The sequence below is a fragment of the Zea mays genome, unplaced genomic scaffold (genome assembly GCF_902167145.1).
Source record: "Zea mays cultivar B73 unplaced genomic scaffold, Zm-B73-REFERENCE-NAM-5.0 scaffold_290, whole genome shotgun sequence".
NCBI lineage: Eukaryota > Viridiplantae > Streptophyta > Magnoliopsida > Poales > Poaceae > Zea > Zea mays.
In genome coordinates, this window is record NW_023366916.1 from 53,066 (window position 1) to 70,070 (window position 17,005).

At 47.8% G+C, this 17,005-nt stretch overlaps 53 non-coding genes across 53 annotated transcripts; all 53 read right to left on the reverse strand.

The window, feature by feature from the left end:
• Nucleotides 1-28: 28 nt before the first annotated feature.
• LOC118474557 (5S ribosomal RNA) lies at nucleotides 29-147 on the reverse strand. Its single transcript, XR_004854245.1, has one exon. It is a non-coding gene; the product is annotated as a 5S ribosomal RNA (ribosomal RNA).
• Nucleotides 148-348: 201 nt separating this feature from the next.
• LOC118474559 (5S ribosomal RNA) lies at nucleotides 349-467 on the reverse strand. Its single transcript, XR_004854247.1, has one exon. It is a non-coding gene; the product is annotated as a 5S ribosomal RNA (ribosomal RNA).
• A 201-nt stretch (nucleotides 468-668) lies between these two features.
• LOC118474560 (5S ribosomal RNA) lies at nucleotides 669-787 on the reverse strand. Its single transcript, XR_004854248.1, has one exon. It is a non-coding gene; the product is annotated as a 5S ribosomal RNA (ribosomal RNA).
• A 201-nt stretch (nucleotides 788-988) lies between these two features.
• LOC118474561 (5S ribosomal RNA) lies at nucleotides 989-1,107 on the reverse strand. The gene has a single exon (XR_004854249.1). It is a non-coding gene; the product is annotated as a 5S ribosomal RNA (ribosomal RNA).
• A 201-nt stretch (nucleotides 1,108-1,308) lies between these two features.
• LOC118474562 (5S ribosomal RNA) lies at nucleotides 1,309-1,427 on the reverse strand. The gene has a single exon (XR_004854250.1). It is a non-coding gene; the product is annotated as a 5S ribosomal RNA (ribosomal RNA).
• A 202-nt stretch (nucleotides 1,428-1,629) lies between these two features.
• Nucleotides 1,630-1,748, reverse strand: LOC118474563 (5S ribosomal RNA). Its single transcript, XR_004854251.1, has one exon. It is a non-coding gene; the product is annotated as a 5S ribosomal RNA (ribosomal RNA).
• A 201-nt stretch (nucleotides 1,749-1,949) lies between these two features.
• Nucleotides 1,950-2,068, reverse strand: LOC118474564 (5S ribosomal RNA). Its single transcript, XR_004854252.1, has one exon. It is a non-coding gene; the product is annotated as a 5S ribosomal RNA (ribosomal RNA).
• Nucleotides 2,069-2,269: 201 nt separating this feature from the next.
• Nucleotides 2,270-2,388, reverse strand: LOC118474565 (5S ribosomal RNA). The gene has a single exon (XR_004854253.1). It is a non-coding gene; the product is annotated as a 5S ribosomal RNA (ribosomal RNA).
• Nucleotides 2,389-2,589: 201 nt separating this feature from the next.
• LOC118474566 (5S ribosomal RNA) lies at nucleotides 2,590-2,708 on the reverse strand. Its single transcript, XR_004854254.1, has one exon. It is a non-coding gene; the product is annotated as a 5S ribosomal RNA (ribosomal RNA).
• Nucleotides 2,709-2,909: 201 nt separating this feature from the next.
• On the reverse strand, nucleotides 2,910-3,028 carry LOC118474567 (5S ribosomal RNA). The gene has a single exon (XR_004854255.1). It is a non-coding gene; the product is annotated as a 5S ribosomal RNA (ribosomal RNA).
• Nucleotides 3,029-3,229: 201 nt separating this feature from the next.
• Nucleotides 3,230-3,348, reverse strand: LOC118474568 (5S ribosomal RNA). Its single transcript, XR_004854256.1, has one exon. It is a non-coding gene; the product is annotated as a 5S ribosomal RNA (ribosomal RNA).
• A 200-nt stretch (nucleotides 3,349-3,548) lies between these two features.
• Nucleotides 3,549-3,667, reverse strand: LOC118474570 (5S ribosomal RNA). The gene has a single exon (XR_004854258.1). It is a non-coding gene; the product is annotated as a 5S ribosomal RNA (ribosomal RNA).
• A 201-nt stretch (nucleotides 3,668-3,868) lies between these two features.
• On the reverse strand, nucleotides 3,869-3,987 carry LOC118474571 (5S ribosomal RNA). The gene has a single exon (XR_004854259.1). It is a non-coding gene; the product is annotated as a 5S ribosomal RNA (ribosomal RNA).
• Nucleotides 3,988-4,188: 201 nt separating this feature from the next.
• Nucleotides 4,189-4,307, reverse strand: LOC118474572 (5S ribosomal RNA). Its single transcript, XR_004854260.1, has one exon. It is a non-coding gene; the product is annotated as a 5S ribosomal RNA (ribosomal RNA).
• A 200-nt stretch (nucleotides 4,308-4,507) lies between these two features.
• On the reverse strand, nucleotides 4,508-4,626 carry LOC118474573 (5S ribosomal RNA). The gene has a single exon (XR_004854261.1). It is a non-coding gene; the product is annotated as a 5S ribosomal RNA (ribosomal RNA).
• Nucleotides 4,627-4,827: 201 nt separating this feature from the next.
• On the reverse strand, nucleotides 4,828-4,946 carry LOC118474574 (5S ribosomal RNA). The gene has a single exon (XR_004854262.1). It is a non-coding gene; the product is annotated as a 5S ribosomal RNA (ribosomal RNA).
• Nucleotides 4,947-5,147: 201 nt separating this feature from the next.
• On the reverse strand, nucleotides 5,148-5,266 carry LOC118474576 (5S ribosomal RNA). Its single transcript, XR_004854264.1, has one exon. It is a non-coding gene; the product is annotated as a 5S ribosomal RNA (ribosomal RNA).
• A 201-nt stretch (nucleotides 5,267-5,467) lies between these two features.
• Nucleotides 5,468-5,586, reverse strand: LOC118474577 (5S ribosomal RNA). The gene has a single exon (XR_004854265.1). It is a non-coding gene; the product is annotated as a 5S ribosomal RNA (ribosomal RNA).
• A 201-nt stretch (nucleotides 5,587-5,787) lies between these two features.
• LOC118474578 (5S ribosomal RNA) lies at nucleotides 5,788-5,906 on the reverse strand. The gene has a single exon (XR_004854266.1). It is a non-coding gene; the product is annotated as a 5S ribosomal RNA (ribosomal RNA).
• Nucleotides 5,907-6,107: 201 nt separating this feature from the next.
• LOC118474579 (5S ribosomal RNA) lies at nucleotides 6,108-6,226 on the reverse strand. Its single transcript, XR_004854267.1, has one exon. It is a non-coding gene; the product is annotated as a 5S ribosomal RNA (ribosomal RNA).
• Nucleotides 6,227-6,427: 201 nt separating this feature from the next.
• LOC118474580 (5S ribosomal RNA) lies at nucleotides 6,428-6,546 on the reverse strand. Its single transcript, XR_004854268.1, has one exon. It is a non-coding gene; the product is annotated as a 5S ribosomal RNA (ribosomal RNA).
• A 201-nt stretch (nucleotides 6,547-6,747) lies between these two features.
• LOC118474582 (5S ribosomal RNA) lies at nucleotides 6,748-6,866 on the reverse strand. Its single transcript, XR_004854270.1, has one exon. It is a non-coding gene; the product is annotated as a 5S ribosomal RNA (ribosomal RNA).
• A 201-nt stretch (nucleotides 6,867-7,067) lies between these two features.
• LOC118474583 (5S ribosomal RNA) lies at nucleotides 7,068-7,186 on the reverse strand. The gene has a single exon (XR_004854271.1). It is a non-coding gene; the product is annotated as a 5S ribosomal RNA (ribosomal RNA).
• A 201-nt stretch (nucleotides 7,187-7,387) lies between these two features.
• On the reverse strand, nucleotides 7,388-7,506 carry LOC118474584 (5S ribosomal RNA). The gene has a single exon (XR_004854272.1). It is a non-coding gene; the product is annotated as a 5S ribosomal RNA (ribosomal RNA).
• A 201-nt stretch (nucleotides 7,507-7,707) lies between these two features.
• Nucleotides 7,708-7,826, reverse strand: LOC118474585 (5S ribosomal RNA). The gene has a single exon (XR_004854273.1). It is a non-coding gene; the product is annotated as a 5S ribosomal RNA (ribosomal RNA).
• A 201-nt stretch (nucleotides 7,827-8,027) lies between these two features.
• On the reverse strand, nucleotides 8,028-8,146 carry LOC118474586 (5S ribosomal RNA). The gene has a single exon (XR_004854274.1). It is a non-coding gene; the product is annotated as a 5S ribosomal RNA (ribosomal RNA).
• A 201-nt stretch (nucleotides 8,147-8,347) lies between these two features.
• Nucleotides 8,348-8,466, reverse strand: LOC118474587 (5S ribosomal RNA). Its single transcript, XR_004854275.1, has one exon. It is a non-coding gene; the product is annotated as a 5S ribosomal RNA (ribosomal RNA).
• A 201-nt stretch (nucleotides 8,467-8,667) lies between these two features.
• On the reverse strand, nucleotides 8,668-8,786 carry LOC118474588 (5S ribosomal RNA). The gene has a single exon (XR_004854276.1). It is a non-coding gene; the product is annotated as a 5S ribosomal RNA (ribosomal RNA).
• Nucleotides 8,787-8,987: 201 nt separating this feature from the next.
• On the reverse strand, nucleotides 8,988-9,106 carry LOC118474589 (5S ribosomal RNA). The gene has a single exon (XR_004854277.1). It is a non-coding gene; the product is annotated as a 5S ribosomal RNA (ribosomal RNA).
• A 201-nt stretch (nucleotides 9,107-9,307) lies between these two features.
• LOC118474590 (5S ribosomal RNA) lies at nucleotides 9,308-9,426 on the reverse strand. Its single transcript, XR_004854278.1, has one exon. It is a non-coding gene; the product is annotated as a 5S ribosomal RNA (ribosomal RNA).
• A 200-nt stretch (nucleotides 9,427-9,626) lies between these two features.
• LOC118474592 (5S ribosomal RNA) lies at nucleotides 9,627-9,745 on the reverse strand. The gene has a single exon (XR_004854279.1). It is a non-coding gene; the product is annotated as a 5S ribosomal RNA (ribosomal RNA).
• Nucleotides 9,746-9,946: 201 nt separating this feature from the next.
• On the reverse strand, nucleotides 9,947-10,065 carry LOC118474594 (5S ribosomal RNA). Its single transcript, XR_004854281.1, has one exon. It is a non-coding gene; the product is annotated as a 5S ribosomal RNA (ribosomal RNA).
• Nucleotides 10,066-10,266: 201 nt separating this feature from the next.
• On the reverse strand, nucleotides 10,267-10,385 carry LOC118474595 (5S ribosomal RNA). Its single transcript, XR_004854282.1, has one exon. It is a non-coding gene; the product is annotated as a 5S ribosomal RNA (ribosomal RNA).
• Nucleotides 10,386-10,586: 201 nt separating this feature from the next.
• LOC118474596 (5S ribosomal RNA) lies at nucleotides 10,587-10,705 on the reverse strand. The gene has a single exon (XR_004854283.1). It is a non-coding gene; the product is annotated as a 5S ribosomal RNA (ribosomal RNA).
• Nucleotides 10,706-10,906: 201 nt separating this feature from the next.
• LOC118474597 (5S ribosomal RNA) lies at nucleotides 10,907-11,025 on the reverse strand. Its single transcript, XR_004854285.1, has one exon. It is a non-coding gene; the product is annotated as a 5S ribosomal RNA (ribosomal RNA).
• Nucleotides 11,026-11,227: 202 nt separating this feature from the next.
• On the reverse strand, nucleotides 11,228-11,346 carry LOC118474598 (5S ribosomal RNA). The gene has a single exon (XR_004854286.1). It is a non-coding gene; the product is annotated as a 5S ribosomal RNA (ribosomal RNA).
• A 201-nt stretch (nucleotides 11,347-11,547) lies between these two features.
• On the reverse strand, nucleotides 11,548-11,666 carry LOC118474599 (5S ribosomal RNA). Its single transcript, XR_004854287.1, has one exon. It is a non-coding gene; the product is annotated as a 5S ribosomal RNA (ribosomal RNA).
• A 202-nt stretch (nucleotides 11,667-11,868) lies between these two features.
• LOC118474600 (5S ribosomal RNA) lies at nucleotides 11,869-11,987 on the reverse strand. Its single transcript, XR_004854288.1, has one exon. It is a non-coding gene; the product is annotated as a 5S ribosomal RNA (ribosomal RNA).
• Nucleotides 11,988-12,188: 201 nt separating this feature from the next.
• Nucleotides 12,189-12,307, reverse strand: LOC118474601 (5S ribosomal RNA). The gene has a single exon (XR_004854289.1). It is a non-coding gene; the product is annotated as a 5S ribosomal RNA (ribosomal RNA).
• A 201-nt stretch (nucleotides 12,308-12,508) lies between these two features.
• Nucleotides 12,509-12,627, reverse strand: LOC118474602 (5S ribosomal RNA). The gene has a single exon (XR_004854290.1). It is a non-coding gene; the product is annotated as a 5S ribosomal RNA (ribosomal RNA).
• A 201-nt stretch (nucleotides 12,628-12,828) lies between these two features.
• LOC118474603 (5S ribosomal RNA) lies at nucleotides 12,829-12,947 on the reverse strand. Its single transcript, XR_004854291.1, has one exon. It is a non-coding gene; the product is annotated as a 5S ribosomal RNA (ribosomal RNA).
• Nucleotides 12,948-13,148: 201 nt separating this feature from the next.
• On the reverse strand, nucleotides 13,149-13,267 carry LOC118474605 (5S ribosomal RNA). The gene has a single exon (XR_004854293.1). It is a non-coding gene; the product is annotated as a 5S ribosomal RNA (ribosomal RNA).
• Nucleotides 13,268-13,468: 201 nt separating this feature from the next.
• Nucleotides 13,469-13,587, reverse strand: LOC118474606 (5S ribosomal RNA). The gene has a single exon (XR_004854294.1). It is a non-coding gene; the product is annotated as a 5S ribosomal RNA (ribosomal RNA).
• A 201-nt stretch (nucleotides 13,588-13,788) lies between these two features.
• LOC118474607 (5S ribosomal RNA) lies at nucleotides 13,789-13,907 on the reverse strand. The gene has a single exon (XR_004854295.1). It is a non-coding gene; the product is annotated as a 5S ribosomal RNA (ribosomal RNA).
• Nucleotides 13,908-14,108: 201 nt separating this feature from the next.
• On the reverse strand, nucleotides 14,109-14,227 carry LOC118474608 (5S ribosomal RNA). The gene has a single exon (XR_004854296.1). It is a non-coding gene; the product is annotated as a 5S ribosomal RNA (ribosomal RNA).
• Nucleotides 14,228-14,428: 201 nt separating this feature from the next.
• On the reverse strand, nucleotides 14,429-14,547 carry LOC118474609 (5S ribosomal RNA). Its single transcript, XR_004854297.1, has one exon. It is a non-coding gene; the product is annotated as a 5S ribosomal RNA (ribosomal RNA).
• Nucleotides 14,548-14,748: 201 nt separating this feature from the next.
• LOC118474610 (5S ribosomal RNA) lies at nucleotides 14,749-14,867 on the reverse strand. The gene has a single exon (XR_004854298.1). It is a non-coding gene; the product is annotated as a 5S ribosomal RNA (ribosomal RNA).
• A 201-nt stretch (nucleotides 14,868-15,068) lies between these two features.
• On the reverse strand, nucleotides 15,069-15,187 carry LOC118474611 (5S ribosomal RNA). The gene has a single exon (XR_004854299.1). It is a non-coding gene; the product is annotated as a 5S ribosomal RNA (ribosomal RNA).
• A 201-nt stretch (nucleotides 15,188-15,388) lies between these two features.
• On the reverse strand, nucleotides 15,389-15,507 carry LOC118474612 (5S ribosomal RNA). Its single transcript, XR_004854300.1, has one exon. It is a non-coding gene; the product is annotated as a 5S ribosomal RNA (ribosomal RNA).
• A 200-nt stretch (nucleotides 15,508-15,707) lies between these two features.
• LOC118474613 (5S ribosomal RNA) lies at nucleotides 15,708-15,826 on the reverse strand. Its single transcript, XR_004854301.1, has one exon. It is a non-coding gene; the product is annotated as a 5S ribosomal RNA (ribosomal RNA).
• A 201-nt stretch (nucleotides 15,827-16,027) lies between these two features.
• Nucleotides 16,028-16,146, reverse strand: LOC118474614 (5S ribosomal RNA). Its single transcript, XR_004854302.1, has one exon. It is a non-coding gene; the product is annotated as a 5S ribosomal RNA (ribosomal RNA).
• A 201-nt stretch (nucleotides 16,147-16,347) lies between these two features.
• LOC118474616 (5S ribosomal RNA) lies at nucleotides 16,348-16,466 on the reverse strand. The gene has a single exon (XR_004854304.1). It is a non-coding gene; the product is annotated as a 5S ribosomal RNA (ribosomal RNA).
• A 201-nt stretch (nucleotides 16,467-16,667) lies between these two features.
• LOC118474617 (5S ribosomal RNA) lies at nucleotides 16,668-16,786 on the reverse strand. The gene has a single exon (XR_004854305.1). It is a non-coding gene; the product is annotated as a 5S ribosomal RNA (ribosomal RNA).
• Between the last annotated feature and the right edge of the window lie 219 nt (nucleotides 16,787-17,005).

The following is a 17,005-nucleotide window of genomic DNA, read 5'->3' on the forward strand; positions in this document are numbered from 1 at the left end:
AACAAACAAAAATAAAACCAAAAAAAAAGGAATGCAACACGAGGACTTCCCAGGAGGTCACCCATCCTAGTACTACTCTCGCCCAAGCACGCTTAACTTCGGAGTTCTGATGGGATCCGGTGCTTTAGTGCTGGTATGATCGCATCCGTCATATCCTGCGTCCTCCTTCCTCTTATGCCCACACCTCCGTGCTCGGCTCGCCCACGGCACTGGACATCCTTCCTCCGCACAAAGTACCCGAAAAACGCCCCTTAAAACAAATAAAAGGTAATTTAACACGAGAACGGTCACCCATTTTTACTATGGTTTGGTGTTCGAAAAACAAACAAAAATAAAACCAAAAAAAAAGGAATGCAACACGAGGACTTCCCAGGAGGTCACCCATCCTAGTACTACTCTCGCCCAAGCACGCTTAACTTCGGAGTTCTGATGGGATCCGGTGCTTTAGTGCTGGTATGATCGCATCCGTCATATCCTGCGTCCTCCTTCCTCTTATGCCCACACCTCCGTGCTCGGCTCGCCCACGGCACTGGACATCCTTCCTCCGCACAAAGTACCCGAAAAACGCCCCTTAAAACAAATAAAAGGTAATTTAACACGAGAACGGTCACCCATTTTTACTATGGTTTGGTGTTCGAAAAACAAACAAAAATAAAACCAAAAAAAAAGGAATGCAACACGAGGACTTCCCAGGAGGTCACCCATCCTAGTACTACTCTCGCCCAAGCACGCTTAACTTCGGAGTTCTGATGGGATCCGGTGCTTTAGTGCTGGTATGATCGCATCCGTCATATCCTGCGTCCTCCTTCCTCTTATGCCCACACCTCCGTGCTCGGCTCGCCCACGGCACTGGACATCCTTCCTCCGCACAAAGTACCCGAAAAACGCCCCTTAAAACAAATAAAAGGTAATTTAACACGAGAACGGTCACCCATTTTTACTATGGTTTGGTGTTCGAAAAACAAACAAAAATAAAACCAAAAAAAAAGGAATGCAACACGAGGACTTCCCAGGAGGTCACCCATCCTAGTACTACTCTCGCCCAAGCACGCTTAACTTCGGAGTTCTGATGGGATCCGGTGCTTTAGTGCTGGTATGATCGCATCCGTCATATCCTGCGTCCTCCTTCCTCTTATGCCCACACCTCCGTGCTCGGCTCGCCCACGGCACTGGACATCCTTCCTCCGCACAAAGTACCCGAAAAACGCCCCTTAAAACAAATAAAAGGTAATTTAACACGAGAACGGTCACCCATTTTTACTATGGTTTGGTGTTCGAAAAACAAACAAAAATAAAACCAAAAAAAAAGGAATGCAACACGAGGACTTCCCAGGAGGTCACCCATCCTAGTACTACTCTCGCCCAAGCACGCTTAACTTCGGAGTTCTGATGGGATCCGGTGCTTTAGTGCTGGTATGATCGCATCCGTCATATCCTGCGTCCTCCTTCCTCTTATGCCCACACCTCCGTGCTCGGCTCGCCCACGGCACTGGACATCCTTCCTCCGCACAAAGTACCCGAAAAAACGCCCCTTAAAACAAATAAAAGGTAATTTAACACGAGAACGGTCACCCATTTTTACTATGGTTTGGTGTTCGAAAAACAAACAAAAATAAAACCAAAAAAAAAGGAATGCAACACGAGGACTTCCCAGGAGGTCACCCATCCTAGTACTACTCTCGCCCAAGCACGCTTAACTTCGGAGTTCTGATGGGATCCGGTGCTTTAGTGCTGGTATGATCGCATCCGTCATATCCTGCGTCCTCCTTCCTCTTATGCCCACACCTCCGTGCTCGGCTCGCCCACGGCACTGGACATCCTTCCTCCGCACAAAGTACCCGAAAAACGCCCCTTAAAACAAATAAAAGGTAATTTAACACGAGAACGGTCACCCATTTTTACTATGGTTTGGTGTTCGAAAAACAAACAAAAATAAAACCAAAAAAAAAGGAATGCAACACGAGGACTTCCCAGGAGGTCACCCATCCTAGTACTACTCTCGCCCAAGCACGCTTAACTTCGGAGTTCTGATGGGATCCGGTGCTTTAGTGCTGGTATGATCGCATCCGTCATATCCTGCGTCCTCCTTCCTCTTATGCCCACACCTCCGTGCTCGGCTCGCCCACGGCACTGGACATCCTTCCTCCGCACAAAGTACCCGAAAAACGCCCCTTAAAACAAATAAAAGGTAATTTAACACGAGAACGGTCACCCATTTTTACTATGGTTTGGTGTTCGAAAAACAAACAAAAATAAAACCAAAAAAAAAGGAATGCAACACGAGGACTTCCCAGGAGGTCACCCATCCTAGTACTACTCTCGCCCAAGCACGCTTAACTTCGGAGTTCTGATGGGATCCGGTGCTTTAGTGCTGGTATGATCGCATCCGTCATATCCTGCGTCCTCCTTCCTCTTATGCCCACACCTCCGTGCTCGGCTCGCCCACGGCACTGGACATCCTTCCTCCGCACAAAGTACCCGAAAAACGCCCCTTAAAACAAATAAAAGGTAATTTAACACGAGAACGGTCACCCATTTTTACTATGGTTTGGTGTTCGAAAAACAAACAAAAATAAAACCAAAAAAAAAGGAATGCAACACGAGGACTTCCCAGGAGGTCACCCATCCTAGTACTACTCTCGCCCAAGCACGCTTAACTTCGGAGTTCTGATGGGATCCGGTGCTTTAGTGCTGGTATGATCGCATCCGTCATATCCTGCGTCCTCCTTCCTCTTATGCCCACACCTCCGTGCTCGGCTCGCCCACGGCACTGGACATCCTTCCTCCGCACAAAGTACCCGAAAAACGCCCCTTAAAACAAATAAAAGGTAATTTAACACGAGAACGGTCACCCATTTTTACTATGGTTTGGTGTTCGAAAAACAAACAAAAATAAAACCAAAAAAAAAGGAATGCAACACGAGGACTTCCCAGGAGGTCACCCATCCTAGTACTACTCTCGCCCAAGCACGCTTAACTTCGGAGTTCTGATGGGATCCGGTGCTTTAGTGCTGGTATGATCGCATCCGTCATATCCTGCGTCCTCCTTCCTCTTATGCCCACACCTCCGTGCTCGGCTCGCCCACGGCACTGGACATCCTTCCTCCGCACAAAGTACCCGAAAAACGCCCCTTAAAACAAATAAAAGGTAATTTAACACGAGAACGGTCACCCATTTTTACTATGGTTTGGTGTTCGAAAAACAAACAAAAATAAAACCAAAAAAAAAGGAATGCAACACGAGGACTTCCCAGGAGGTCACCCATCCTAGTACTACTCTCGCCCAAGCACGCTTAACTTCGGAGTTCTGATGGGATCCGGTGCTTTAGTGCTGGTATGATCGCATCCGTCATATCCTGCGTCCTCCTTCCTCTTATGCCCACACCTCCGTGCTCGGCTCGCCCACGGCACTGGACATCCTTCCTCCGCACAAAGTACCCGAAAAACGCCCCTTAAAACAAATAAAAGGTAATTTAACACGAGAACGGTCACCCATTTTTACTATGGTTTGGTGTTCGAAAAACAAACAAAAATAAAACCAAAAAAAAGGAATGCAACACGAGGACTTCCCAGGAGGTCACCCATCCTAGTACTACTCTCGCCCAAGCACGCTTAACTTCGGAGTTCTGATGGGATCCGGTGCTTTAGTGCTGGTATGATCGCATCCGTCATATCCTGCGTCCTCCTTCCTCTTATGCCCACACCTCCGTGCTCGGCTCGCCCACGGCACTGGACATCCTTCCTCCGCACAAAGTACCCGAAAAACGCCCCTTAAAACAAATAAAAGGTAATTTAACACGAGAACGGTCACCCATTTTTACTATGGTTTGGTGTTCGAAAAACAAACAAAAATAAAACCAAAAAAAAAGGAATGCAACACGAGGACTTCCCAGGAGGTCACCCATCCTAGTACTACTCTCGCCCAAGCACGCTTAACTTCGGAGTTCTGATGGGATCCGGTGCTTTAGTGCTGGTATGATCGCATCCGTCATATCCTGCGTCCTCCTTCCTCTTATGCCCACACCTCCGTGCTCGGCTCGCCCACGGCACTGGACATCCTTCCTCCGCACAAAGTACCCGAAAAACGCCCCTTAAAACAAATAAAAGGTAATTTAACACGAGAACGGTCACCCATTTTTACTATGGTTTGGTGTTCGAAAAACAAACAAAAATAAAACCAAAAAAAAAGGAATGCAACACGAGGACTTCCCAGGAGGTCACCCATCCTAGTACTACTCTCGCCCAAGCACGCTTAACTTCGGAGTTCTGATGGGATCCGGTGCTTTAGTGCTGGTATGATCGCATCCGTCATATCCTGCGTCCTCCTTCCTCTTATGCCCACACCTCCGTGCTCGGCTCGCCCACGGCACTGGACATCCTTCCTCCGCACAAAGTACCCGAAAAACGCCCCTTAAAACAAATAAAAGGTAATTTAACACGAGAACGGTCACCCATTTTTACTATGGTTTGGTGTTCGAAAAACAAACAAAAATAAAACCAAAAAAAAGGAATGCAACACGAGGACTTCCCAGGAGGTCACCCATCCTAGTACTACTCTCGCCCAAGCACGCTTAACTTCGGAGTTCTGATGGGATCCGGTGCTTTAGTGCTGGTATGATCGCATCCGTCATATCCTGCGTCCTCCTTCCTCTTATGCCCACACCTCCGTGCTCGGCTCGCCCACGGCACTGGACATCCTTCCTCCGCACAAAGTACCCGAAAAACGCCCCTTAAAACAAATAAAAGGTAATTTAACACGAGAACGGTCACCCATTTTTACTATGGTTTGGTGTTCGAAAAACAAACAAAAATAAAACCAAAAAAAAAGGAATGCAACACGAGGACTTCCCAGGAGGTCACCCATCCTAGTACTACTCTCGCCCAAGCACGCTTAACTTCGGAGTTCTGATGGGATCCGGTGCTTTAGTGCTGGTATGATCGCATCCGTCATATCCTGCGTCCTCCTTCCTCTTATGCCCACACCTCCGTGCTCGGCTCGCCCACGGCACTGGACATCCTTCCTCCGCACAAAGTACCCGAAAAACGCCCCTTAAAACAAATAAAAGGTAATTTAACACGAGAACGGTCACCCATTTTTACTATGGTTTGGTGTTCGAAAAACAAACAAAAATAAAACCAAAAAAAAAGGAATGCAACACGAGGACTTCCCAGGAGGTCACCCATCCTAGTACTACTCTCGCCCAAGCACGCTTAACTTCGGAGTTCTGATGGGATCCGGTGCTTTAGTGCTGGTATGATCGCATCCGTCATATCCTGCGTCCTCCTTCCTCTTATGCCCACACCTCCGTGCTCGGCTCGCCCACGGCACTGGACATCCTTCCTCCGCACAAAGTACCCGAAAAACGCCCCTTAAAACAAATAAAAGGTAATTTAACACGAGAACGGTCACCCATTTTTACTATGGTTTGGTGTTCGAAAAACAAACAAAAATAAAACCAAAAAAAAAGGAATGCAACACGAGGACTTCCCAGGAGGTCACCCATCCTAGTACTACTCTCGCCCAAGCACGCTTAACTTCGGAGTTCTGATGGGATCCGGTGCTTTAGTGCTGGTATGATCGCATCCGTCATATCCTGCGTCCTCCTTCCTCTTATGCCCACACCTCCGTGCTCGGCTCGCCCACGGCACTGGACATCCTTCCTCCGCACAAAGTACCCGAAAAACGCCCCTTAAAACAAATAAAAGGTAATTTAACACGAGAACGGTCACCCATTTTTACTATGGTTTGGTGTTCGAAAAACAAACAAAAATAAAACCAAAAAAAAAGGAATGCAACACGAGGACTTCCCAGGAGGTCACCCATCCTAGTACTACTCTCGCCCAAGCACGCTTAACTTCGGAGTTCTGATGGGATCCGGTGCTTTAGTGCTGGTATGATCGCATCCGTCATATCCTGCGTCCTCCTTCCTCTTATGCCCACACCTCCGTGCTCGGCTCGCCCACGGCACTGGACATCCTTCCTCCGCACAAAGTACCCGAAAAACGCCCCTTAAAACAAATAAAAGGTAATTTAACACGAGAACGGTCACCCATTTTTACTATGGTTTGGTGTTCGAAAAACAAACAAAAATAAAACCAAAAAAAAAGGAATGCAACACGAGGACTTCCCAGGAGGTCACCCATCCTAGTACTACTCTCGCCCAAGCACGCTTAACTTCGGAGTTCTGATGGGATCCGGTGCTTTAGTGCTGGTATGATCGCATCCGTCATATCCTGCGTCCTCCTTCCTCTTATGCCCACACCTCCGTGCTCGGCTCGCCCACGGCACTGGACATCCTTCCTCCGCACAAAGTACCCGAAAAACGCCCCTTAAAACAAATAAAAGGTAATTTAACACGAGAACGGTCACCCATTTTTACTATGGTTTGGTGTTCGAAAAACAAACAAAAATAAAACCAAAAAAAAAGGAATGCAACACGAGGACTTCCCAGGAGGTCACCCATCCTAGTACTACTCTCGCCCAAGCACGCTTAACTTCGGAGTTCTGATGGGATCCGGTGCTTTAGTGCTGGTATGATCGCATCCGTCATATCCTGCGTCCTCCTTCCTCTTATGCCCACACCTCCGTGCTCGGCTCGCCCACGGCACTGGACATCCTTCCTCCGCACAAAGTACCCGAAAAACGCCCCTTAAAACAAATAAAAGGTAATTTAACACGAGAACGGTCACCCATTTTTACTATGGTTTGGTGTTCGAAAAACAAACAAAAATAAAACCAAAAAAAAAGGAATGCAACACGAGGACTTCCCAGGAGGTCACCCATCCTAGTACTACTCTCGCCCAAGCACGCTTAACTTCGGAGTTCTGATGGGATCCGGTGCTTTAGTGCTGGTATGATCGCATCCGTCATATCCTGCGTCCTCCTTCCTCTTATGCCCACACCTCCGTGCTCGGCTCGCCCACGGCACTGGACATCCTTCCTCCGCACAAAGTACCCGAAAAACGCCCCTTAAAACAAATAAAAGGTAATTTAACACGAGAACGGTCACCCATTTTTACTATGGTTTGGTGTTCGAAAAACAAACAAAAATAAAACCAAAAAAAAAGGAATGCAACACGAGGACTTCCCAGGAGGTCACCCATCCTAGTACTACTCTCGCCCAAGCACGCTTAACTTCGGAGTTCTGATGGGATCCGGTGCTTTAGTGCTGGTATGATCGCATCCGTCATATCCTGCGTCCTCCTTCCTCTTATGCCCACACCTCCGTGCTCGGCTCGCCCACGGCACTGGACATCCTTCCTCCGCACAAAGTACCCGAAAAACGCCCCTTAAAACAAATAAAAGGTAATTTAACACGAGAACGGTCACCCATTTTTACTATGGTTTGGTGTTCGAAAAACAAACAAAAATAAAACCAAAAAAAAAGGAATGCAACACGAGGACTTCCCAGGAGGTCACCCATCCTAGTACTACTCTCGCCCAAGCACGCTTAACTTCGGAGTTCTGATGGGATCCGGTGCTTTAGTGCTGGTATGATCGCATCCGTCATATCCTGCGTCCTCCTTCCTCTTATGCCCACACCTCCGTGCTCGGCTCGCCCACGGCACTGGACATCCTTCCTCCGCACAAAGTACCCGAAAAACGCCCCTTAAAACAAATAAAAGGTAATTTAACACGAGAACGGTCACCCATTTTTACTATGGTTTGGTGTTCGAAAAACAAACAAAAATAAAACCAAAAAAAAAGGAATGCAACACGAGGACTTCCCAGGAGGTCACCCATCCTAGTACTACTCTCGCCCAAGCACGCTTAACTTCGGAGTTCTGATGGGATCCGGTGCTTTAGTGCTGGTATGATCGCATCCGTCATATCCTGCGTCCTCCTTCCTCTTATGCCCACACCTCCGTGCTCGGCTCGCCCACGGCACTGGACATCCTTCCTCCGCACAAAGTACCCGAAAAACGCCCCTTAAAACAAATAAAAGGTAATTTAACACGAGAACGGTCACCCATTTTTACTATGGTTTGGTGTTCGAAAAACAAACAAAAATAAAACCAAAAAAAAAGGAATGCAACACGAGGACTTCCCAGGAGGTCACCCATCCTAGTACTACTCTCGCCCAAGCACGCTTAACTTCGGAGTTCTGATGGGATCCGGTGCTTTAGTGCTGGTATGATCGCATCCGTCATATCCTGCGTCCTCCTTCCTCTTATGCCCACACCTCCGTGCTCGGCTCGCCCACGGCACTGGACATCCTTCCTCCGCACAAAGTACCCGAAAAACGCCCCTTAAAACAAATAAAAGGTAATTTAACACGAGAACGGTCACCCATTTTTACTATGGTTTGGTGTTCGAAAAACAAACAAAAATAAAACCAAAAAAAAAGGAATGCAACACGAGGACTTCCCAGGAGGTCACCCATCCTAGTACTACTCTCGCCCAAGCACGCTTAACTTCGGAGTTCTGATGGGATCCGGTGCTTTAGTGCTGGTATGATCGCATCCGTCATATCCTGCGTCCTCCTTCCTCTTATGCCCACACCTCCGTGCTCGGCTCGCCCACGGCACTGGACATCCTTCCTCCGCACAAAGTACCCGAAAAACGCCCCTTAAAACAAATAAAAGGTAATTTAACACGAGAACGGTCACCCATTTTTACTATGGTTTGGTGTTCGAAAAACAAACAAAAATAAAACCAAAAAAAAAGGAATGCAACACGAGGACTTCCCAGGAGGTCACCCATCCTAGTACTACTCTCGCCCAAGCACGCTTAACTTCGGAGTTCTGATGGGATCCGGTGCTTTAGTGCTGGTATGATCGCATCCGTCATATCCTGCGTCCTCCTTCCTCTTATGCCCACACCTCCGTGCTCGGCTCGCCCACGGCACTGGACATCCTTCCTCCGCACAAAGTACCCGAAAAACGCCCCTTAAAACAAATAAAAGGTAATTTAACACGAGAACGGTCACCCATTTTTACTATGGTTTGGTGTTCGAAAAACAAACAAAAATAAAACCAAAAAAAAAGGAATGCAACACGAGGACTTCCCAGGAGGTCACCCATCCTAGTACTACTCTCGCCCAAGCACGCTTAACTTCGGAGTTCTGATGGGATCCGGTGCTTTAGTGCTGGTATGATCGCATCCGTCATATCCTGCGTCCTCCTTCCTCTTATGCCCACACCTCCGTGCTCGGCTCGCCCACGGCACTGGACATCCTTCCTCCGCACAAAGTACCCGAAAAACGCCCCTTAAAACAAATAAAAGGTAATTTAACACGAGAACGGTCACCCATTTTTACTATGGTTTGGTGTTCGAAAAACAAACAAAAATAAAACCAAAAAAAAAGGAATGCAACACGAGGACTTCCCAGGAGGTCACCCATCCTAGTACTACTCTCGCCCAAGCACGCTTAACTTCGGAGTTCTGATGGGATCCGGTGCTTTAGTGCTGGTATGATCGCATCCGTCATATCCTGCGTCCTCCTTCCTCTTATGCCCACACCTCCGTGCTCGGCTCGCCCACGGCACTGGACATCCTTCCTCCGCACAAAGTACCCGAAAAACGCCCCTTAAAACAAATAAAAGGTAATTTAACACGAGAACGGTCACCCATTTTTACTATGGTTTGGTGTTCGAAAAACAAACAAAAATAAAACCAAAAAAAAGGAATGCAACACGAGGACTTCCCAGGAGGTCACCCATCCTAGTACTACTCTCGCCCAAGCACGCTTAACTTCGGAGTTCTGATGGGATCCGGTGCTTTAGTGCTGGTATGATCGCATCCGTCATATCCTGCGTCCTCCTTCCTCTTATGCCCACACCTCCGTGCTCGGCTCGCCCACGGCACTGGACATCCTTCCTCCGCACAAAGTACCCGAAAAACGCCCCTTAAAACAAATAAAAGGTAATTTAACACGAGAACGGTCACCCATTTTTACTATGGTTTGGTGTTCGAAAAACAAACAAAAATAAAACCAAAAAAAAAGGAATGCAACACGAGGACTTCCCAGGAGGTCACCCATCCTAGTACTACTCTCGCCCAAGCACGCTTAACTTCGGAGTTCTGATGGGATCCGGTGCTTTAGTGCTGGTATGATCGCATCCGTCATATCCTGCGTCCTCCTTCCTCTTATGCCCACACCTCCGTGCTCGGCTCGCCCACGGCACTGGACATCCTTCCTCCGCACAAAGTACCCGAAAAACGCCCCTTAAAACAAATAAAAGGTAATTTAACACGAGAACGGTCACCCATTTTTACTATGGTTTGGTGTTCGAAAAACAAACAAAAATAAAACCAAAAAAAAAGGAATGCAACACGAGGACTTCCCAGGAGGTCACCCATCCTAGTACTACTCTCGCCCAAGCACGCTTAACTTCGGAGTTCTGATGGGATCCGGTGCTTTAGTGCTGGTATGATCGCATCCGTCATATCCTGCGTCCTCCTTCCTCTTATGCCCACACCTCCGTGCTCGGCTCGCCCACGGCACTGGACATCCTTCCTCCGCACAAAGTACCCGAAAAACGCCCCTTAAAACAAATAAAAGGTAATTTAACACGAGAACGGTCACCCATTTTTACTATGGTTTGGTGTTCGAAAAACAAACAAAAATAAAACCAAAAAAAAAGGAATGCAACACGAGGACTTCCCAGGAGGTCACCCATCCTAGTACTACTCTCGCCCAAGCACGCTTAACTTCGGAGTTCTGATGGGATCCGGTGCTTTAGTGCTGGTATGATCGCATCCGTCATATCCTGCGTCCTCCTTCCTCTTATGCCCACACCTCCGTGCTCGGCTCGCCCACGGCACTGGACATCCTTCCTCCGCACAAAGTACCCGAAAAACGCCCCTTAAAACAAATAAAAGGTAATTTAACACGAGAACGGTCACCCATTTTTACTATGGTTTGGTGTTCGAAAAACAAACAAAAATAAAACCAAAAAAAAAGGAATGCAACACGAGGACTTCCCAGGAGGTCACCCATCCTAGTACTACTCTCGCCCAAGCACGCTTAACTTCGGAGTTCTGATGGGATCCGGTGCTTTAGTGCTGGTATGATCGCATCCGTCATATCCTGCGTCCTCCTTCCTCTTATGCCCACACCTCCGTGCTCGGCTCGCCCACGGCACTGGACATCCTTCCTCCGCACAAAGTACCCGAAAAAACGCCCCTTAAAACAAATAAAAGGTAATTTAACACGAGAACGGTCACCCATTTTTACTATGGTTTGGTGTTCGAAAAACAAACAAAAATAAAACCAAAAAAAAAGGAATGCAACACGAGGACTTCCCAGGAGGTCACCCATCCTAGTACTACTCTCGCCCAAGCACGCTTAACTTCGGAGTTCTGATGGGATCCGGTGCTTTAGTGCTGGTATGATCGCATCCGTCATATCCTGCGTCCTCCTTCCTCTTATGCCCACACCTCCGTGCTCGGCTCGCCCACGGCACTGGACATCCTTCCTCCGCACAAAGTACCCGAAAAACGCCCCTTAAAACAAATAAAAGGTAATTTAACACGAGAACGGTCACCCATTTTTACTATGGTTTGGTGTTCGAAAAACAAACAAAAATAAAACCAAAAAAAAAGGAATGCAACACGAGGACTTCCCAGGAGGTCACCCATCCTAGTACTACTCTCGCCCAAGCACGCTTAACTTCGGAGTTCTGATGGGATCCGGTGCTTTAGTGCTGGTATGATCGCATCCGTCATATCCTGCGTCCTCCTTCCTCTTATGCCCACACCTCCGTGCTCGGCTCGCCCACGGCACTGGACATCCTTCCTCCGCACAAAGTACCCGAAAAAACGCCCCTTAAAACAAATAAAAGGTAATTTAACACGAGAACGGTCACCCATTTTTACTATGGTTTGGTGTTCGAAAAACAAACAAAAATAAAACCAAAAAAAAAGGAATGCAACACGAGGACTTCCCAGGAGGTCACCCATCCTAGTACTACTCTCGCCCAAGCACGCTTAACTTCGGAGTTCTGATGGGATCCGGTGCTTTAGTGCTGGTATGATCGCATCCGTCATATCCTGCGTCCTCCTTCCTCTTATGCCCACACCTCCGTGCTCGGCTCGCCCACGGCACTGGACATCCTTCCTCCGCACAAAGTACCCGAAAAACGCCCCTTAAAACAAATAAAAGGTAATTTAACACGAGAACGGTCACCCATTTTTACTATGGTTTGGTGTTCGAAAAACAAACAAAAATAAAACCAAAAAAAAAGGAATGCAACACGAGGACTTCCCAGGAGGTCACCCATCCTAGTACTACTCTCGCCCAAGCACGCTTAACTTCGGAGTTCTGATGGGATCCGGTGCTTTAGTGCTGGTATGATCGCATCCGTCATATCCTGCGTCCTCCTTCCTCTTATGCCCACACCTCCGTGCTCGGCTCGCCCACGGCACTGGACATCCTTCCTCCGCACAAAGTACCCGAAAAACGCCCCTTAAAACAAATAAAAGGTAATTTAACACGAGAACGGTCACCCATTTTTACTATGGTTTGGTGTTCGAAAAACAAACAAAAATAAAACCAAAAAAAAAGGAATGCAACACGAGGACTTCCCAGGAGGTCACCCATCCTAGTACTACTCTCGCCCAAGCACGCTTAACTTCGGAGTTCTGATGGGATCCGGTGCTTTAGTGCTGGTATGATCGCATCCGTCATATCCTGCGTCCTCCTTCCTCTTATGCCCACACCTCCGTGCTCGGCTCGCCCACGGCACTGGACATCCTTCCTCCGCACAAAGTACCCGAAAAACGCCCCTTAAAACAAATAAAAGGTAATTTAACACGAGAACGGTCACCCATTTTTACTATGGTTTGGTGTTCGAAAAACAAACAAAAATAAAACCAAAAAAAAAGGAATGCAACACGAGGACTTCCCAGGAGGTCACCCATCCTAGTACTACTCTCGCCCAAGCACGCTTAACTTCGGAGTTCTGATGGGATCCGGTGCTTTAGTGCTGGTATGATCGCATCCGTCATATCCTGCGTCCTCCTTCCTCTTATGCCCACACCTCCGTGCTCGGCTCGCCCACGGCACTGGACATCCTTCCTCCGCACAAAGTACCCGAAAAACGCCCCTTAAAACAAATAAAAGGTAATTTAACACGAGAACGGTCACCCATTTTTACTATGGTTTGGTGTTCGAAAAACAAACAAAAATAAAACCAAAAAAAAAGGAATGCAACACGAGGACTTCCCAGGAGGTCACCCATCCTAGTACTACTCTCGCCCAAGCACGCTTAACTTCGGAGTTCTGATGGGATCCGGTGCTTTAGTGCTGGTATGATCGCATCCGTCATATCCTGCGTCCTCCTTCCTCTTATGCCCACACCTCCGTGCTCGGCTCGCCCACGGCACTGGACATCCTTCCTCCGCACAAAGTACCCGAAAAACGCCCCTTAAAACAAATAAAAGGTAATTTAACACGAGAACGGTCACCCATTTTTACTATGGTTTGGTGTTCGAAAAACAAACAAAAATAAAACCAAAAAAAAAGGAATGCAACACGAGGACTTCCCAGGAGGTCACCCATCCTAGTACTACTCTCGCCCAAGCACGCTTAACTTCGGAGTTCTGATGGGATCCGGTGCTTTAGTGCTGGTATGATCGCATCCGTCATATCCTGCGTCCTCCTTCCTCTTATGCCCACACCTCCGTGCTCGGCTCGCCCACGGCACTGGACATCCTTCCTCCGCACAAAGTACCCGAAAAACGCCCCTTAAAACAAATAAAAGGTAATTTAACACGAGAACGGTCACCCATTTTTACTATGGTTTGGTGTTCGAAAAACAAACAAAAATAAAACCAAAAAAAAAGGAATGCAACACGAGGACTTCCCAGGAGGTCACCCATCCTAGTACTACTCTCGCCCAAGCACGCTTAACTTCGGAGTTCTGATGGGATCCGGTGCTTTAGTGCTGGTATGATCGCATCCGTCATATCCTGCGTCCTCCTTCCTCTTATGCCCACACCTCCGTGCTCGGCTCGCCCACGGCACTGGACATCCTTCCTCCGCACAAAGTACCCGAAAAACGCCCCTTAAAACAAATAAAAGGTAATTTAACACGAGAACGGTCACCCATTTTTACTATGGTTTGGTGTTCGAAAAACAAACAAAAATAAAACCAAAAAAAAAGGAATGCAACACGAGGACTTCCCAGGAGGTCACCCATCCTAGTACTACTCTCGCCCAAGCACGCTTAACTTCGGAGTTCTGATGGGATCCGGTGCTTTAGTGCTGGTATGATCGCATCCGTCATATCCTGCGTCCTCCTTCCTCTTATGCCCACACCTCCGTGCTCGGCTCGCCCACGGCACTGGACATCCTTCCTCCGCACAAAGTACCCGAAAAACGCCCCTTAAAACAAATAAAAGGTAATTTAACACGAGAACGGTCACCCATTTTTACTATGGTTTGGTGTTCGAAAAACAAACAAAAATAAAACCAAAAAAAAAGGAATGCAACACGAGGACTTCCCAGGAGGTCACCCATCCTAGTACTACTCTCGCCCAAGCACGCTTAACTTCGGAGTTCTGATGGGATCCGGTGCTTTAGTGCTGGTATGATCGCATCCGTCATATCCTGCGTCCTCCTTCCTCTTATGCCCACACCTCCGTGCTCGGCTCGCCCACGGCACTGGACATCCTTCCTCCGCACAAAGTACCCGAAAAACGCCCCTTAAAACAAATAAAAGGTAATTTAACACGAGAACGGTCACCCATTTTTACTATGGTTTGGTGTTCGAAAAACAAACAAAAATAAAACCAAAAAAAAAGGAATGCAACACGAGGACTTCCCAGGAGGTCACCCATCCTAGTACTACTCTCGCCCAAGCACGCTTAACTTCGGAGTTCTGATGGGATCCGGTGCTTTAGTGCTGGTATGATCGCATCCGTCATATCCTGCGTCCTCCTTCCTCTTATGCCCACACCTCCGTGCTCGGCTCGCCCACGGCACTGGACATCCTTCCTCCGCACAAAGTACCCGAAAAACGCCCCTTAAAACAAATAAAAGGTAATTTAACACGAGAACGGTCACCCATTTTTACTATGGTTTGGTGTTCGAAAAACAAACAAAAATAAAACCAAAAAAAAAGGAATGCAACACGAGGACTTCCCAGGAGGTCACCCATCCTAGTACTACTCTCGCCCAAGCACGCTTAACTTCGGAGTTCTGATGGGATCCGGTGCTTTAGTGCTGGTATGATCGCATCCGTCATATCCTGCGTCCTCCTTCCTCTTATGCCCACACCTCCGTGCTCGGCTCGCCCACGGCACTGGACATCCTTCCTCCGCACAAAGTACCCGAAAAACGCCCCTTAAAACAAATAAAAGGTAATTTAACACGAGAACGGTCACCCATTTTTACTATGGTTTGGTGTTCGAAAAACAAACAAAAATAAAACCAAAAAAAAAGGAATGCAACACGAGGACTTCCCAGGAGGTCACCCATCCTAGTACTACTCTCGCCCAAGCACGCTTAACTTCGGAGTTCTGATGGGATCCGGTGCTTTAGTGCTGGTATGATCGCATCCGTCATATCCTGCGTCCTCCTTCCTCTTATGCCCACACCTCCGTGCTCGGCTCGCCCACGGCACTGGACATCCTTCCTCCGCACAAAGTACCCGAAAAACGCCCCTTAAAACAAATAAAAGGTAATTTAACACGAGAACGGTCACCCATTTTTACTATGGTTTGGTGTTCGAAAAACAAACAAAAATAAAACCAAAAAAAAGGAATGCAACACGAGGACTTCCCAGGAGGTCACCCATCCTAGTACTACTCTCGCCCAAGCACGCTTAACTTCGGAGTTCTGATGGGATCCGGTGCTTTAGTGCTGGTATGATCGCATCCGTCATATCCTGCGTCCTCCTTCCTCTTATGCCCACACCTCCGTGCTCGGCTCGCCCACGGCACTGGACATCCTTCCTCCGCACAAAGTACCCGAAAAACGCCCCTTAAAACAAATAAAAGGTAATTTAACACGAGAACGGTCACCCATTTTTACTATGGTTTGGTGTTCGAAAAACAAACAAAAATAAAACCAAAAAAAAAGGAATGCAACACGAGGACTTCCCAGGAGGTCACCCATCCTAGTACTACTCTCGCCCAAGCACGCTTAACTTCGGAGTTCTGATGGGATCCGGTGCTTTAGTGCTGGTATGATCGCATCCGTCATATCCTGCGTCCTCCTTCCTCTTATGCCCACACCTCCGTGCTCGGCTCGCCCACGGCACTGGACATCCTTCCTCCGCACAAAGTACCCGAAAAACGCCCCTTAAAACAAATAAAAGGTAATTTAACACGAGAACGGTCACCCATTTTTACTATGGTTTGGTGTTCGAAAAACAAACAAAAATAAAACCAAAAAAAAAGGAATGCAACACGAGGACTTCCCAGGAGGTCACCCATCCTAGTACTACTCTCGCCCAAGCACGCTTAACTTCGGAGTTCTGATGGGATCCGGTGCTTTAGTGCTGGTATGATCGCATCCGTCATATCCTGCGTCCTCCTTCCTCTTATGCCCACACCTCCGTGCTCGGCTCGCCCACGGCACTGGACATCCTTCCTCCGCACAAAGTACCCGAAAAACGCCCCTTAAAACAAATAAAAGGTAATTTAACACGAGAACGGTCACCCATTTTTACTATGGTTTGGTGTTCGAAAAACAAACAAAAATAAAACCAAAAAAAAAGGAATGCAACACGAGGACTTCCCAGGAGGTCACCCATCCTAGTACTACTCTCGCCCAAGCACGCTTAACTTCGGAGTTCTGATGGGATCCGGTGCTTTAGTGCTGGTATGATCGCATCCGTCATATCCTGCGTCCTCCTTCCTCTTATGCCCACACCTCCGTGCTCGGCTCGCCCACGGCACTGGACATCCTTCCTCCGCACAAAGTACCCGAAAAACGCCCCTTAAAACAAATAAAAGGTAATTTAACACGAGAACGGTCACCCATTTTTACTATGGTTTGGTGTTCGAAAAACAAACAAAAATAAAACCAAAAAAAAGGAATGCAACGAGGACTTC